Raw genomic sequence first — 16,989 nt, 5'->3', positions numbered from 1 at the left:
CGATTAGGTTAGATTGTCGTCAATGAAGATAATGACAAACAAATCAATATATGGCCTGAACACTCGGTTCATAAAATCCATAAATGCCGTCGGGGCGTTAATCAAACCGAAGGATAAAATTAGAAACTCATAATCGCCATATCTAGTCTGGAAAGTCGTCTTCGGAACTTCCCAATCGTGAATGTTCAACGGATGGTACCCCGATCTCAAGTCGATCTTGGAGAACACCATAGCACCTTGCAACTGGTCAAACAAATTATCAATATAAGGCAATGGTTACTTGTTCTTAATGGTAACTTTTTTCAACTGGCGGTAATCAATTCCGCATAGTCCCATCTTTCTTCTTCACAAATAACACCGGTGCACCCCAAGGTGACATACTTGGTCTGACGAACCCCTTTGCTAGCAACTCCTCAAGTTGTTTCTTCAATTCCATCAACTCTTTTGGAGCCATATGGTACGGTGGAATAGAGATAGGTTGGGTACCTGTAGCTAAAACAATACAGAAATCAATATCACGGTCTCGTGGCATGCCTGGAAGATTAGAAGGAAACACATCAGAGAACTCTCGGACTACGGGCACTAAATCAATCACCGGAGTCTATATAGTAGTATCTTTAACATAAGCTAGATAAGACAAACAACCCTTCTCTACCATGTGTCGAGCCTTCAGAAAAGAAATAACCCGACTAGATACACTAACAGACGAGTCCTTCTACTCTAATTTAGGCAACTCTAGCATTGCCAAGGTAACAGTCTTGGCATGGAAATCAAGGATGGCATGATATGGAGATAACCAGTCCTTGCCTAGGATGATCTCAAAGTCGGTCATATCTAGCAACAAAAGATCTGCTCTAGTCTCATAACCACAAAAGGTAATAATGCAGGGCCGATAGATCCGATCCACTACAAACGAATCGCCGACCGATGTGGACACATAAACATGAGTACTCAAGTACTCACAAGGAACACCCAAGAAATGAGCAAAAAGAGATAAAACATATGAATATATTGACCCTGGATCAAATAATAGTGAAGCATCCCTACCGCAGATAGAAATAATACATGTGATCACGGCATCTGAGGCTACTGCATCTGGTCTTGCTAGAAAAGCATAGAATCTAGCTGGAGTGCCACATGAATGGCTTCCACCTGTTTGACCCCCACCTCTAGGACGGCCCTTATCCACCTGCCCTCTACCTCTGGGCAGTCGGACGGCTGGTGTGGCAGCTGGTGCTGTAATCATAGGTTGCTGATCTTGTTGCACTGCCTTGCCCCGAAGCTTGGGGCAGAACCTATGCACATGACTCAGATCCCTGCACTTGAAACAAGCTCTCGGTATGGTGGACTTCTGGCCTAAAGTCTGACCCTGATGGCCTGAATACCCACTGGAGGGACCCTATATAGCTGATGGACGGTAGGAACTCTCTAGCATGGCGCTCAAATAAGGTCGCACTGGATCACCCCGAGGAGGCGGCGGTGCTGGATATGTGGGCCTGTTAGACTTACCCCTCACAAACTGACCTCCGCCCAGCCGGGGCACCTCTAAACTCTCTAGAATATTGAAATCGCTTATCCCTCGTCGCCTGCTCTCGACTACGCTGACGTACCCATCTCAACCTTTCGGGCCATAGTGGCCTGAATACCAGAGTGCAAACCTACAACAAACCTCCACACTCTCTCTTTGTCGGTAGGAAGTATCATGAGTGCATGGCGAGACAAGTCAGAGAATCTCGCCTCATAGTCGGTCATCGACATCTGACCCTGTTGGAGCTACTCGAACTGAAAACGCAACTCTTCCCTCTGAGAGGGAGGGATATATCTATCCAAAAGAATATGGGTAACCGGTCCTAAGTCATGGGAGGAGAATCTGCTGGTCTGCCAAGAATATAGGACTCCCACCATCTACGGGCCCTGTCCTCCAGCTGAAAGGTGATAAAGTCCACCCCGTGGGACTCCAATATCCTCATGTTGTGTAGTTTGTCCCTGCACCGATCAATAAAATCCTTAGGGTCCTCATGTTGTTCACACCCAAAAATAGGAGGATGTAGCCTAGTCCATCTGTCCAATAGCTTCTGCGGATCGCCGGCCGCAGCTGGTCTAAGCTCAGGTATAGGTGTTGCAATTGACTGAGCTTTGCCCATGGGTAGTGTGCCTGGGGTCTAATATAAGGCAACTGCATGCCTAGGAGCCTGAGCGGTAGGGGTCTGTGTCCCCCTTCCCACCTGAGATGTGATGCGGTGTGCCGGAAATAAACCAGACTGAGTCATAGAATCCATGAACCACATCATACGGCCCATGACCTCCTGAAATCCCAGTGCGGATGTGAAATCCACCGGGGCTGGCTCTACTGCAGGTACCTCGCCCTGCTCCTCAATAATAGGATCCTCTACTGGGTCCACTGGTGGCATAACTGGAGCAACTCTAGGATGTCCTCATCCTCTACCACGAGTTGGAGCCCTCCCTCGGCCTCTGCCTCGGCCTCTAGCAATTAGGGAAGCAACTCCTCAATGATCGGGTACCTATGTCGCGCGCGTTTTCACCATCTGTAAGAGAATAAGAGAAAGATACTTAGCACAACATCAACAACACGATAGGAGATGAAGAAAGAGTAGCTTCCGAACACCTTATAGCCTCGCGAAGATAAGTATGGATTTCTCCACACCGATCCGCAAGACTCTATTAGGCATGCTCATAACTTGTGAGACCTACGTGAACCTAGTGCTCCGATACCATGTTGTCACGATCCAATTTCTCCTAAATGTTGTGATAGTGCCCATCATCGCTAGGCAAGCCAACAATGAACTAACTACGTAATTACTCTTTTAATAGGTTTCCAAGTAATTAAATTCTATTTATTAAGAGATTAAGAAGTAGAAAATTTAATAAATAAAAAGAAAGCAACTGAGTGAAATCATAGTGATATAAATACTCCAAAACCATAAAGCCTACTAGTATGTGTGCCAAGACTTGGTGTCACAAGTGTATGAGCAACTAGTAGATTATACAAAACTCTAACTATTGTCTAAAATATAGATAGACAGAAAATAAGTGCAAAAGAGAGACTCTAGGTGTTGTAGGATGGCTCAGGAAGTAGCTCACCACTAAGCCTCAGGGTAAAGGGGGTGCGCATCGGTAAGACTACCAGATTCACCTACCTCAGATCCTGCATGGTTAGTGCAGAAGTGTAGCGTGAGTACATAAATAACATATACCCATAAGTATCTAGTATAACCTCGAAGAAGTAGTGATGAGGGTCGACATCGACACTTACTATGGGCTAACAGTAAAAATACAAAAATGTTAAATAATCATGAGTTATGTAAATAATAATAATAACTCAATAACAAGCAGAAAAATAAATAATACTTTCACAATGGTAAATCCCAAGTCGATTTCTGTCTTATATAATTTAAACCTCTCAAGCATAAAATAATATCAAATATAATTAAACTCCGAGTATTATCACGTACGATTATACCGAGGTCATATGGTCCAATCCAGAATAATGTGTACACTGCCAAGAGTCTTGCGGCATGAACCATAGATACATCTATCTACTGCCGAGGCGTTCGGCCCTTTCCACAAGAAAAGAGGGTAATTTATAAACATTTGGTTTAAACATTATTACAAGGCTAATACACAAAGAAGCACAATTCCCATTAACGGTCAAGTAAATCGCCAAAACTCAAGCAAGTGAAATTCGGTCTTTTACAATACCTCTATCAAGTTCCAATATAAGTTAGGCACTTTAATAATAAGTAGGGTGCAAACATTACAAGTATTTTATGATTTGGGTCCCAAACTACCCTGACATAAGTATAATTAGTAGCTACGCACGGACTCTCATTATCTCGTGCGTACGTAGCCCCCACAATTAGAAGCAAATATTAATTTAAATCACCTATAAGGTAAATTTTCTCTTACTAGGTTAGACAAGAGATTACCTTGTCTCAAAGTCGCTTTCCGGCCTCAAATTCACTCTAAAGCCTCAACTCTATGCCGAAAAATCTGAAACTAGTCAAATGTTGTATAAATTGATCAATACATGTTCCAAAGTTCATAATATAACTATTAGAGTAATTACCCAACCCAAATTAGAAGATTCTTAAAAATTCACCCCTGGGCCCACGTGCCCGGATTCCGAAAATGTTTGAAGAAAGTTGTTACTCATAACCTCACAAACTCAAATATATAATTTTCACTCAATCCCATAACCATATTCGTGGTTAAATCCCATTTTTATCAAAACCTAAGTTTTTCATCTAAACCTAATATCCGTCTCAGGTTTTTATCTACAATCAAATCCCATTTAGATTACATTGGATTGAAATTTCTTACCTCAAATATCTAGTGAAAACCCTTGTCTAAGAGTTCCGAAAATCGCCCAAGGAATGCAATAAATGAACCCAAAATGTCTTAAGTCCCGACTTAAATGAAGGTTCTGCCCAGCGGTTTTTTCGCTTATGCGGTTCCTTGGCCACATCTGCAGAAGGTTCATCGCGGATGTAGTTCTCCCTTGTCTAGCCTAAATCTGCATCTACGGAAGAATGGCTCGCTTCTGCATGCCCGCTCCTGTGGCGTACGAGTTGCACCTGCGCCCATTCCCGCTTCTGCGGCCCCTTGACCGCTTCTGCGGTTGCGCATATGCGCCCTTCATGTATGCATCTGCGGACTCAGCCCATGCTGCCCAAAATACGCACCTGCGGCCAACCAAATGCTTTTGCGCTGCCGCACCAGTGGCCAACCCTTCGCATGTGCGAATGCACCATAAGCCCAGGTGCACCAGCAGCTTTCTCCAGGTCCAACTTGATCCGCGCATTGTCTGATTAACACCCGAGCTCCCCGGGGCCTCGCTTAAACACACCAACAAGTTCGTAAACATGAGATGGACTTGCTAGAGCCCTCGGAATGAGGAAAACAAAACCAAAACTAAGAATCACACCCCAAACCAAATCGAATCAACTTATGAACTTCAAGTTCTTCCAACTTCTCCGAACGATGATCTTAAATTCAATAGCACGAACTTTGATTTGAACTTGTACATCTCGAATCTTTATTTGTTCTTGAGCTTTAACTTGATTTCTTGAACTTGAACTTGATTGTTTGAAGCTTGAAACTTGTAGAGAAATTTGCAGCGTTTGATCCACGAGCTCTCTCTTGCTTCTTGTTATAACTTCTGGAGTCTTTTCTGGGTTATGAAGACCCTTATTTATAGTTGTGGGAGGGAAGAGTCATGATAAGAAAAAAGTCTTTCCAACCAATCAAATTGAAGTGTGACAACGCCGTATTTGATTGGCCAGAACATGTCACTTGCACACGTGGTGCGGTTTTATTGGTCTTTTAATGTGACTTGGCATGCCTCGTCATTTTGACACGTGGTATGATCCCATTGGGTCTTCTGTGTGACTTGGCATGCCACGTCATTTGACATGTGGAACCAAACTGGGCCTCTAAGAAGATAACATCTTGGGCTTAATGAAGTGGGCTCATCATTTTATCCCAATTAAATGGGCTAGCCCAAAGGATTAAGACTTATTTATTTAATCTATATATATAAATATATATTAATTTTATTATATTATCCCATAATATTTATTTGAACTAGTATATTTGAAATATAATCCAAGTTATTTATTAAATTTGATTCCAATAAGTTTTACATGCCTACAAATGCTCCTACTTCAAGATTTATCGAAGTATAAGTTTGGCGTACTAGCTTGAAGTAGTAGTGACATACTTTATGGAATTTGAGTGTAGTTTAGTCCTAAAATAATTTCAACTTAGTCGAACATGTAATCAAGTAAGCATTTTCTGAAGCAAGCTCAAAAATCTAAGTCACCCCCATATTATCACATAAAAGAAGTTCAAAACACTATGTTTTAATAGTGCACGTTACGCGGTGTATCTTTCATGGATTTTCTTTAGTTCCTCACTATTGATCGATGCTTTTTCCAATAGTAATAGGTGGACTTGATTGTAGTAGTTGCCGCTTTTTCCAATCAGTATTGGAGACAAATTGTAGTAGTTGCCCCTTTTAACACTGATCCCACATCGGTATGCTCTTCCCCTTTAAACATCAATTTGCAGTATTGGCAAGCTTGTTCAAGTGTTCCTTGACAGGTAAAAGTTTTTTTTCCCTTCTTTTTTTTTTTTTTGCATTTTTATCTCCTTTTTTTTTGTTGGTCAAGAAAGTAAGAGTAAATTCCTCCATTACCGAAAAAGTTTTAGAATGTGAAGGGATGGATACTCAACCCTGTCCTAATATCGGAGAGATTACTCTTAAAGGTAGCCCGAATATCGAAGAGATTACTCTCAAGGTGCTCCGACTATCGGAGAGATTACTCTCGAGGTGACCCGACTATCGGAGAGATTACTCTGAACGTGGCCTGACTATAGGAGAGATTACTCTCAAAACGATCCGACTATCGGAGAGATTACCCTCAAGGTGGCCCGAATATCGGAGAGATTACTCTCAAGGTGGCCCGACTATCGGAGATATTAATCTCATGGTGTGAAGGGATGGATACTCTTCACGGCCCGAATATCGGAGAGATTACTCTCAAGGTGGCCTGAATATTGGAGAAATTACTCTCAAGGTAGCCCGAATATCAGAGAGATTACTCTCAAGATGTGAAGGGATGGATACTCATCACGGCCCGAATATCGGAGAGATTACTCTCATGGTAGCCCGGATATCGGAGAGATTACTCTCAGGGTGTGAAGATATGGATATTCATCTCCGCCCAAAACCCAGTGGCCATTTCAGGACGCAAAGGTTCGTATGGCATATCGAAGTACAAGTCCATGGCAACAAATAGATGGACAAATCCTCAACATCATATGAAGGACAAATCCATGGCAAAATATTGAAGGGTAAATCCATAAAGAGGCCAACTTAAGGTGCAAAGGGACTTAAACGTCCACCTTAAGATTAAAAAATTATAGTTCATTTTAAGGACAAACCCATAAAGAGACCAACTTAAGGTGCAAAGGGACATAAACGTCCACCTTAAGATCGAAAAGTTATAGTTCCTTTTAAGGACAAACACGTGAAAAAGCTAACTTAAGGTGCAAAGGGACTAACATGTCCACCTTAAGATTGGAAAATTAGAATGTTTCAACTCAAAGACTTGGTGGACTTGACGACATCAACTTAAACACTTGGCGAACTTTGAAGATTTGGCGGACTTTGCAGACTTCAACTTGAAGACCGACAAACTTGAAGATTTGATGGACTTGAAGATTCGGCGGACTTTGACTCTTCAACCTAAAGAATGGTGAACTTTTAAACATCAACTTGAAAAATCAGCAGATTGAAGACTTCAACATGAAGACTTGGAGGGCTTAAACAATTAAACTTGAAGACCGAAGAATCCGACGACTTCAACTTGAAGTGTTGAAGGGATTAAATATTTCAACTTGAAGAACGGAGAATTGGAGTAATTCAACTTGAAGACTACATACTCGAAGATTTCAACTTGAAGATTTTGAGGGCTTAAATATTTCAACTTGAAGTTTGGTGAATTCTAGTACTTAAACTTGAAGAATGCATACTTGGAGACTTAAACTTGAAGATTTGGAGGGCTTAAATATTTCAAATTGAAGAGCGGCGAACTTGAATATTGCCGGACTTAAAGATTTGGAGAACATGAAGACATAGTGAATCCCTGAACTTCAGTGCAAATACTTGGTAGCCTCCTGGAAGACTAGAATCATCCCATTAAATAAACTGGTTTATCATGGAGGCTTGTCCAACTCTAACTCATGAAGATCCAAAGTTCAAAAGAAGAATGATATTTCAGCCTGATTTTCAAGTACTAGCTGAATGAATTACTTCCATCATACTTCATTTGGACAACGATTGGGGTAATATGTATCTTTTGAACTTATGCGACTGAACTCAGAATGAAAATCTAAGCTACCTACGTACCTCAGTGAAGAGGATCAAGTCATCTCGTAGTTCAGAATGGGTAATTATTTTTTTATTATTTATGTCCTAACTTTTGCCTAGGCTGCCTCTTTCAAAAATTTCAACCTAGCGGACTTTTTATTTTATTTTTTTATGTCTAACTTTTGCCTAGACCGCCTCTTTTGAGGTTTTCAACCTAGAGGACTCTTTTATTTTTGGTGGGACGTACACAGTTTAGACTCATGCGGGCCAGGAGTGTAGGAACATGCAGTTTAGGCTCATGCAACAAAGAGCGTTTCAACTTCAAGGATAATACTTCTTCAAAAACTTGCCATTTTTAGGGCCGATTCTCATGTCATTTCAACCAACTTGTAAGCCCCACTTGAATAAACTTCTTGCACGACATATGGCCCATCCCATTTTGAAGTGAATTTTCCTACAAGTTTATGAGAAGTAATAATGGGTCTTCATATGGAAAGGACTTAATCTCCTACTTGAAAGGATCTCGGGCTAACTCTTTTATTGAAGATGCGAGACAACCGAGCTTGATAACATTTAAGACTTTGTTGAGCTTCCAACCTCTTCTAATCAAGATCCTCCAACTCTACTAATCAACGTCGAGCATTTTCTTCATCAATGATCACTTCTTGAATAGTTAATCGTAATGAAGGTATTTGACGCTCGAGTGGCAAGACAGCTTCTTCCATATGCCCACAGAGCTGTTGTCCTATATGCCCATAGAGCTTCTTCCATATAGTCATGCCAATCCCGTTTGGAATTGGAGACGAATTTCTTTAACAAGTTGCATAGAGTCTTGTTGAATACCTAACCTAGACCATTGGCGTCAGCATTGTACATAGAGGAGTTACGTTTCTTGAAGCCAAAGAGTTCACAAATCTTGTTCATCAACCTATTATCGAATGGCTTGCCATTATTCGTTATTATGTAACGAGGAATGCCAAAGCGATAGATAATATTTACTCGGATGAAACTTGCAATATTTTCCTTATTTACTTCCTTAAGAGCAACAACTTCAGCCCATTTTGAGAAGTACTCAGTTGCATCCAAGATGTATAGGTGCCCACCAGAGGACTTTGGCAGTGGTCCAACAACATCTAATACCCAAGCGTCAAACGGCCAGGATGCAACATTCGGGTGCAACACTTCTGGAGGTTGATGAATAAAATTTGCATGGAATTGACAAGCCTTGCATCTTCGAGCATAGTCCAAGCACGTGCTTACCATCGTTGGCCAATAATATCCCACCCTTTTTATATGGAAGTGGAACTTTACTCCAGACTGGTGTGACCCACATACCCCAGAATGTGCCTCTTGCAAAGCTTGGAGTGCTTCTTCTTCCCCTAAGAATCGCAAGAGTACTCCCTTGAATGACCTTCTGTATAGAGTATCTTTGTAGTAAAGGAAGTGAGGCGTGCGACAACGAATTTCAGTCCTTCTCCTCGGATTTCAGTCCTTCTCCTCGGATTGAAGTATTCCACAGCTTAAGTAGTCGATAATGGGTTGTCACCATTCTTCTTTCTCAGCTTCAGAAACTGCGACAAGATGGTTGAGTTCATTTTCTTCACCTTCAGTTATATTTGGCGACGGTACTACCCATTTTTGGCAGACAGTAACTTGCGCTTGTTCATGTAGGGTTAATGATGAATCTAAGGTAACTAAATCATCAACCTTCTTGTTTTCTTTCCTTAGCACATGTTGAATAGTCACGTCACCGACCCACCCTATTAATTATTTATCATAATCATGATATGGGCGTAGTTCAGGTTTCTTGACCTCGTAACTACCTAAAAGTTGGTTGATCACCAGTTGAGAGTTACCAAAGACTTGCAATTGCAACTGCCTTATTTCGAAAGCCATTTCAAGCCCAAATGTTAGTGCTTGATACTCAGCAACATTGTTAGAGCAGGGTTGCATCAACGTAAAGGAGTAGGGCAGAACTTCACCTTGAGAAGTGACAAATACTACACCAGCACCTACTCCTCCGCGATGTGCAGAACCATCAAAGTACATCTTCCATAGAGGTTGAACTTCAATGACCATTGCGTTCTCATAAGGTAGTACGTCAGTTAGCTCCCAATCATCAAGTATAGGGTGATCTGCCAAGAAGCCCGCTAACGTTTTTACTTTTATAGCCTTTTGAGGGATGTACACAATTTCAAATTGTTGAAACTGGAGGTACCACCTTACTAGTCGATCACTAAGGACAGGTTTTGATATCACTAACTTGATGGGATTTGCTCTAGAAACCAAACGAATGACATGAGCTTGAAAGTAGTGCTTCAACTTTTGGATTGAAAAGACTAGTGCCAAACATTACTTTTCGATTGGTGAATAATTCATTTTATTTGGTGTCATCATCCTACTCAAGTAGTAAAGGATGTTTTCTTTCCCTTCACTATTTTCTTGGGCCAACAGCGCTCCAACAGACCTTTCTTGTGCTGAAATATATAGTACCAGTGGTTTTCCAAGTATAGGGGCTGCCAAAACTGGAGGCTTCATCAAGCAAGTTTTGATACTTTCAAAGGCATTACTACAAGCTTGGTCCCACTTGAAAGGAACGTCTTTCTTCATGAGGCGACTGATGTTTGGCACCTCCCAGCTAGGTTTGAGATGAATCTCCTAAGGTATGCTAGCTTTCCTTGCAGAATTTTTAATTCATGAATATGCTGAGGCTCAGGCATTTTCAAAATTGTATCTACTTTGGCTTGATCAATTTCGATCCCTCGATGCCAAACATTGAAATAAAGGAACTTTCAAGAAGTAACTCCAAAGGAACATTTCAATGGATTCATCCTAAGTTGGTACCTCCGGAGTAATGCAAACACCATTCTCAAGTCTTTTAAGTGGTCGCTCTTCTTTCTCGATTTTACCACCAAGTCGTCAACATAGCATTCAACCTTCTTGTGGAGAAAGTCATCAAAGATATTCTGCATGGCTCTTTGGTAAGCATTCTTCAAGCCAAAAGGCATTACCTTGTAGCAATAAATACCCTTTGGGGTACGGAATGCAGTAAGCTCTTCATCTTTTGGTGCCATGCGAATTTGGTTATAGCCCGACGAACCATCCATGTAAGACATTGCCTCATAACTAGTAGTAGTATCGATCATCAGCTCTAGAATAGGAAGCGGGAATTCATCTCCCAGACACACATTATTAAGATCCTTGAAGTCAACGCACACTCAAATCTGGCCATTCTTCTTCCTTACAGGGGCAATACTTGAGACCCATGTTGGGTATTTAACTTCACTAATAAAGCTAGCTTCAATGAGTTTGTTAACTTCACTTTCAATCAAGGGAACCAAGTCCAGCCTAAAGCGCCTTTGAGCTTGCTTAACAGGACGAGAGCCATTCTTGATTGCAAGGTGATGGAATGCTACTTTAGGGTCCAAGCCAGACATCTCTTTGTAACTTCAAGCAAAGACATCCTTAAACTCCTTGAGTAACTCCATATAAGTTCTTTCTTCATCGACTCCTAGTAAAGCACTTAGATATGTGGGCCTCGGTTCTTTATCAGTGCCAAGGTTAACTTCTTTTAAGGCATCAACTGTTGTCTTCACCCCTTCTTCGAGTTCCGGTGGAGCATCTTTCGTATCTTCATCTTTTTAAGGTCCCCATCGTTGAAGGATACGTGATAACACGATGAAACATCCTCTAATTTCTCGCCATCCTCCATTAGAGATGAAACACCATTCTCGCCTAGTGAAGTAACATGATACGAAGAACACACACTTTATTCATTGTCATCACGTTCCTTAGTGAAGACCACAGTATATGGCTTTACCTTCAGTACTTCTTTACATGAAACCACAAGTTTTGTTTGTCGCCTTATTCTAGAAGGAGCCAAACTTTGAAAATCCTTAGAGATCTTCTGGATTCTGGGCCAAGCGGGTGTCCTTATGCTTTGATAATTTCTCTGGAACTTATTCCCCTTCTTTAATGGGCCCAATCTCACAAATACTGAAGTCTTCACAACTGATGTTTCAAGTCGATCGAATACAGAAGGCCGGTTAGAAGAGGCGAATTCATCTTCTACAGTGATATAATTATTGTTCGTCCTTCTTATGGAGATGCGCACCGGTGACAGTTGCTTGTATCCCAAACATTCACGTTTTTGCCTCCCTAACTTTGACGGCTCATTGGGATTGTATCCAGCTTTTGCAAATAGCTTGTAAGCGTTAGGATCAAAACCTTCATATGTTCACTTTGTAGCGAGTGCCACATTCTGCAAATGATTTTTGGCCACAAATGATCCTTGTTTACCAACCACACATTGTCTAACCAAATCTAATTCTCTCGCAATACGTTCCTCGAAAAATCATCCTTACGCTATGCTATCCATAAGGTTGACCTAGCCTTCTCTTCTCTCTCTTTGTCCACGCGAAGATTCCATTCCTTTCCTTTCCTAGCCTATTCAATGTGGTCATGTATGTAATAGAATTCAATGGGAAGACCTCCTAGTTGGACCCAGACTGCGATGGTAGTGAATGTGGCCTCAGCTCCCACAAATGCATGCTCCCAAAGCCTTACACTGAGATAGTACCACAAAGCAGGGGTTAACATAAATGACTCTATGGAAGTCCTCTCCCACTTGAAAGCTAAATAAGGAGAAGAAGTGCCAAGTGGCTTTGAGGACAACTTTACTACCTCAATTCATTTTACCGGAAGAGTTAACTCCTTTAGCATGTTAGTTTGGAGATTAGATGATTTACCTTCATCTTTCTTCCTTTTAGGGACATATTGGAGTGCAGGAGTTACTTTCTTTCCATAAGACAAAATATCCCTTTTATAACATTTATTCGAGTTAGGTTGTACCTCCTTAGTAACAGCTTTGGCTCTACCAGCAGTCACCTTAGCTCTTTTAGTTGTGGGCTCGTCATTCTTGCTTTTCATGATATCATCAGCTTTTAGCTCCTTCACAATGCGGTTCTTCAAGTAGAACTTTGCATCGGCGAAGTGTGACTCAGCCTCGGTGAATGGCTCATCATCAGCAATTATCTTCTTCTCGACTTCACCCTCGTAGTATTTTAAACATTGATGGTAGGTAGATGGAACTACTTTATTCTCATGTATCCAAGGCCTTCCAAGCAAGATATTGTATGAAGTCTTTGCATCGATCACATGCAGCCACACACTTAATTGCATATCTTTAATGGCGATTCCCAACATGATCGCACCTATGGCTCTTTGCCCCCCTTGGTTGAATCCTTGAATCATCATACAACATTCTACGAATTCGTTCATGGGAATACCAAGTTCTTTCATAGTGCGAATTGGCAAGATATTCACTGAGGATCCTCCATCAACCAAAATTTGAGTTACCCTTTCATCGCACATATAGCCAACCAGGTACAATGGGCAGTTATGAGGAGTGTCACCTAGTAGAAGATCGTAATATATGAATGTAACTTTTTCCTCACAAGCATTAACTTCTTGAGGAATGTACTCGATGAGCTTTTCCAAAGATGGTGCCAGTGGTAGGTCATCACTCATTTCTTCTCCTTTGTCAGCATGGAAACAAGATGCATCAATACCCTCATGGGAAATCTTCGTGCGGAACCACCTTGGTAAGAACTCCTCCAAGGTCACTGGATGTCGTGGCTTTTGAGGATGGTGCACCTCTACTTTTGCTTTCGTCAAATGCTTAACTGGATTCCATCTCCTTGGTCTTTTCATCATCATTTTCCTTGTTGGTTGTTCTATTGATTCTTTTCGTGGGCTCCTTTTGTGGTGCCTACAATGAGTCACCAACGTCCAACCTTCATCATCATCATGGTGGTCTACTTCGACTTTGTTATTCTCCAGTAGTTCTTCATCTTTGATTTCTTTTAAACTGCATAGCTCATCTAGACTGAATGAGCCAAAGGTGATAGAGACTTGATTCGCACTTGCCTTCTCATCTTCAAGCACGATCTTCTTTTCACGGGCTAAGTCAATAACTTTGTCCTTGAAAACAAAGCACTTCTCCAGAGGGTGGCCCACAAGTTGATGGAATTTGCAGTAATTTGGGTCATTCGTGTTACCATCTTCATTTGGCCGCTTCATATCCGGAAGCTCAATGAGATTTAACTCAAGGAGTTCATCAAAAATTGTTGGCACATCAGAATCCAGAAATGGGTACTCCTTGTCTTGCATTTCTTTTATAGTCAACTTCCCACTTGGTTTATCTTGAAAATGAGTGGATTTCATACTCTGCTTCTTGCTCACCTTTGTTGTGAACTTCCCAGGTAATGTGTTGACATTCATAGCTTCTTTGTTTTCAGACTTGGGTGCAAACTTGCTCCATTTCCTGACTTCTTGCTTGTCATTCCCTTTGCGAGTCTCGTAGATAGGAAGCCTTTCGTTTCCAGCATAGGCCATGCTTAACTCCATGTCATGGGCACGAGTCGCAAGTTCTTCAAATGTGCTAGGCTTAATACCTTGCAACATGTAGTGCAATCCCCAATGCATGAGTTGGAAGCACATATCTATGCCAGAAACTTAACTAAGCCTGTCTTTGTAGTTGAGGCTTGCATTCCTCCAACGATTGATAAATTCCATAATTGGTTCGCTTTTCCATTGACGAGTATTTGTAAGTTCCACCATGCTCACAGTGTGTCTCATACTATAAAAGCGATTGAGGAACTCTTGCTCTAGTTTATCACAACTATCATAGATCCAGCCTCGAGGTCTGCGTATGTTACGATCCGAAATTTCCACCTTTGAGACCGTGATGGTGCCTAAAATTTCACTTGCTAGACAAGCCAACATTAGAATAATTTAAACCATTTTTTTTACAATTCATTTTAATTAAATAATAATGAAACCAACAAACAGAATAATATCTGAATTTAAATGTGCAAACCAAAAATAATACAATATCTATATACCATCCCAGAACTGGAGTCACAAGTGTACGAGCTTCTAGAATAATACAAACAAGGGTCTAAATAAAATAAAGTTGTCTGAAAGAAAGCACGCAGCCAAGATAAAGTAGAGGGGGACTTCAAAGCTGCGAACGTTGTGCAGCTATACCTCAAGTTTCCTCTGATAGCTGAATCCGAACAAATCTACAGTACGCGGCTGGGACCAACTCCAGTATCTGCACAAGAAGTGCAAAGCGTAGTATGAGTATAACCGATCCCATATACTCTGTAAGTGTCGAGCCTAACCTCGACCAAGTAGTGACGAGGCTAAGGCAGGTTGCTTACATTAACTTGTACGCAATAATAATAATAATGATAACAGGAATAGAAGTAAAACTGGTAAGTAATATCAATAATTGAAGGCAATCCAGCAGTCATAAACCTTCAATTAATTTTCGTTGCGGCGTGCAGCCCGCCCTAACAATATGAACTTAGAATAATTCCGTTACGGCGTACAACATCATCCACAATATAATCTTTCAATTTAATTCCGTTGCGGCGTGCAACCCGCTCCAACAATATAAACTTTCAATAAATCTGTTGCGGCGTGTAACCCGCTCCAGCAATATAAACTTAAAATGAATCTGTTGCGGCGTGCAACTCGCTCCATCAATATAATTAAATAACTCTTAAATATAAAAATACTCCAATAAATATCATATTCAATAAGGAATTATTAGGAAACAAAGCATAAAATAATTATGATTTATTTAGGAAACAAATAATGACAAGTAGCAATTAATTGTAAAAATCAGGGAGAAAATAGGCAATTTAATATTTAATATGCTAAATGTCAAGTAGTAATTAAGACACATAATTCAAATAAGCATGTAGCAATTATAGCATGAATTCAAGACATAATATTGGACAAGGAATATGAGAGAAATAATTAATATTATAATTAATTCATGATTTAAAATAATTTATGATTTTCAGATAAATATGCAAACAATCAATTTGACGATGTATAGGCACTCATCACCTCGCTTATACGTCATTACACATGAAATTCACTTAACAAATAATTCAAGGGTTCTATTCCCTCAAGTCAAGGTTAACCACGACACTTACCTCGCTTCGCAACCAAATTCAAGATTTCAATAAACCTTTGCCTCGCGAATTGGTGTCCGAAAGTTTCAACTATAGTCACAAACAATTCTATATACTCAACAAGAATCGTAAGAACTAATTCTATATGAAATTACTAATATTCCGAATAAAAATCCGAATTTCATCTAATAATTCAACAGTGGGACCCACATCTCGAATTTCTGAAAAACTTATGAAATCCGAACACCTGTTCCGAGACGAGTCCAACCATACAAAATTTATCAAATTTCGATGTCAAATGGACCTTCAAATCCTAAATTTTTGTGTTTGGAAAGTTTTACAAAAATTCCAATGTCTTCCATCAAAATCTGAAATAAAGGATGAATATAAATATGGATTTATGAAATATAGTCACTTTCGGGTATAGAACACTTACCCATGTCGAAGTCGTGAAAAACTCCTTCAAATCGCCTAAAAACTGAGGTTTTAAAACTCAAACAAAAATGGCGAAATGACTGATTTGCGATCCCTTATGTTTCTGTCAATTTTGCTTCTGCTACGAAATGGCCGCATCTGTGACATCGCTTTTGCGACTGAAAATGTCGCTTCTGCGTTGTCTTTTGATTCTGCGAACGCAATGTCCACTTATGCGGACTTGCAGAAGCGTCTAGTTTTCCGTTTCTGCGGCTTCTTGCTCAGCTCCTGTGCTTCCACTTCTGCGACAGACTTCACGCTTTTGTGGAGCCGCTTCTGCGGCCAATGCTTCGCAAAAGTGAACACACTAGATGCAGCAAATTCCAGAATTTACTTAAGTCCACAATTTCATCCGATTGCAATCTGAATCACACTCGGGGTACTCGGGACCCCGTCCGAATATACCAACAAATCCCGTAACATAATACGGATTTACTCGGGGTCTCAAATCATGTCAAACAATGTTGAAATTGCAATTCACACCCCTATTCGAACTTTTGAGTTTCAAACTTTTCAATTAACAAAACTCGTGCCGAAACGTATTAAACGAATCCGGAATGACTTCAAATTTGGCGCACAAGTCATAAATGAAATAATAGAACTATTCCCATTTCCAGAATTGGGTTCTGG

Source organism: Nicotiana tabacum, chromosome 15 (genome assembly GCF_000715075.1).
Source record: "Nicotiana tabacum cultivar K326 chromosome 15, ASM71507v2, whole genome shotgun sequence".
NCBI classification, from domain to species: domain Eukaryota; kingdom Viridiplantae; phylum Streptophyta; class Magnoliopsida; order Solanales; family Solanaceae; genus Nicotiana; species Nicotiana tabacum.
This window is presented reverse-complemented; position numbering follows the sequence as displayed.